We start from the raw sequence: 1974 nt of genomic DNA, 5'->3' as shown, positions 1-1974 counted from the left end.
CCCTACTCTTGTTACTGAATAATTAATTCTGAATAACTGGCTCATTGCCACAAGTTTTAGCAATTCTCCCGAATGAAAACCTCCTTGGACACACAGCAACACTAGACACAGGCTTTTTGTTATATGCAGAATAAAACAGTCCAATTAGACATACATTCACTTTGACCATTATGCAATTTGATTTTACCTTTTGGGATCAAAAGCTTCTCCACCTCTGGAACCTCCTCCAGGTGTTCTCCATGCCAAGCGTTCAATGTATTCATCTGCCACAAAAGGCTCCTGGTCACAGAATAAAAACTCCTTACAATGTGCCACAGCAGGCTGGTCCTTAAGCAGCTGCTTACACATAATTTTCCAAGTGTTTAGAAGATTTACTACAATCAAGAGCAAGTGCAGTGCTGACAATTACCCCATCACCTCTTAGGTTTGCATGTTTATTATTGAGAACACTGGTCTTACTATGGTGAGTTTGAACATCGACTCTAGATAGCATCAGACAAAGAATTTGCTGCAGGTCTGGGAAGAGCTGGCTCTAAATGACCTTATTTCCAGCTGAGCTTGTGCCCTGTCGTTATAAAGTGGCTGAAGTGTGCAGCAGCTATGCTGATTTGAGATGTTACATCACCAGAGCCAGGCATGAGCTGCACAGTGAAACAGATAGAATTCATCTGTCTAAAACAACTACTGACCAAGTAAGGGTTTGGGGTTTTTTCACAGTTCAGCTCTCTGATGCATCAAACAGAACTGACCAAGGCACTGCCCTGTGGCAGCGAGATGCCACTGGACACCACATAACATCAAACTGCAGCTGCAGAGACAAAGCAGATAAAAAGGAAAAATAATACAAAAAAAAACCCACATAAAAAATTATGATGGACTTAACCTCACCAAGAAGGGAAAACAAAGCATGAGTGATGCTAAAAGCTCAAGGTTATCCAAGTTTCTTCCACAGTATTTGCTGGATCTTCCATAAAAGTACCACAAGGGTGAAGAGTTAAGGTTATTTCTCCACCCAACAATGTTTCCTGAAGGCAGACACCTCATTTATAAAACCAAGACCTCCTATTTCAGCTGGTCTAATACTTACACCAGCTCAGACATTTCATCACATACTTCACACTAAATTACTCTAAACACAGTCCAACTTCTATCATTAAAATAATAGCATTTATCACTTCAGCTTCACTGGTATTCTAACAGCATTGATTAGGTGCTAACACCAGCACATCTAAGGTCAGTAAGAAAAGTATTCTCTCAACCATGAGGAGTTCACAGAAAAAAAATTAAATTAACTACAGCAATAGTCCAAGAACTGCAAAACACAACACACACACAGAGCTGGGAGTGGCTCTGGTTAACAGTGGTATCTGTCACACCTCATTTCCAACAATGAAACAGGTGAATATGACACCATTGCTTTTGATAAAACTTGGTTTAAAAAAAGAAAATAATCATTAAAATAGATCTCCACAGGTATCAAATTGGTTTCCATGTTAATAGGTCTAAAACCTTGTCAGAAGTAACAGGGAAGGGAAAACCAGCATTATAGTGTTATTTTAATAATGAAAACCAAGGGCTGAAAAGCAAATATTGCCAGTTCAAGGTCTGTTTCCTCAGAAATATAGGATGCCCTATTCAGTCAGGCCCAGCCACCAAACAGAAAGATAAAAGCTTGTTAGAAATACTTTGCAACATGCTGAATCCTGGTAAACAGGGCAGAAATCTCACCATCTCAACAGATCACCCAAGAACTCCTCATTCATAGACTGAGTCAGTAACTGTGTTTTGTTCAACCTCTTGGTTACACTTCAGAAGTCACTGGTTGATATCACATGAAAACAATTTCCCTGCAAGTCACTCATCTCTCTCCAGCCAAGTTCTTCCTGATACACAACATTAAGTTTCCTTTATATAAATTCTTATCAAAAGCCAAGTTTTCATACCAAGTGTAAGTTCTCTCCTTGTGCCATCTTT

The 1974-nt window shown here is 39.4% G+C and overlaps 1 protein-coding gene across 1 annotated transcript in view; it reads right to left on the bottom strand.

The window, feature by feature from the left end:
- EXOC5 (exocyst complex component 5) overlaps positions 1–273 on the bottom strand; it is a 22527-nt gene extending 22254 nt beyond the window's left edge. Inside the window, exon 1 of the mRNA XM_009079587.1 lies at positions 188–273. The gene's annotated coding sequence lies outside the window, so the exon portion shown is untranslated. The remainder of the gene's footprint in view (positions 1–187) is intronic.
- Positions 274–1974: the final 1701 nt, after the last annotated feature.

The sequence above is a fragment of the Acanthisitta chloris genome, unplaced genomic scaffold (genome assembly GCF_000695815.1).
Source record: "Acanthisitta chloris isolate BGI_N310 unplaced genomic scaffold, ASM69581v1 scaffold190, whole genome shotgun sequence".
Taxonomy (NCBI): Eukaryota; Metazoa; Chordata; class Aves; order Passeriformes; family Acanthisittidae; genus Acanthisitta; species Acanthisitta chloris.
The sequence above is the reverse complement of the archived record's forward strand: the minus strand, read 5'-3'. Positions and strand labels throughout refer to the sequence as shown.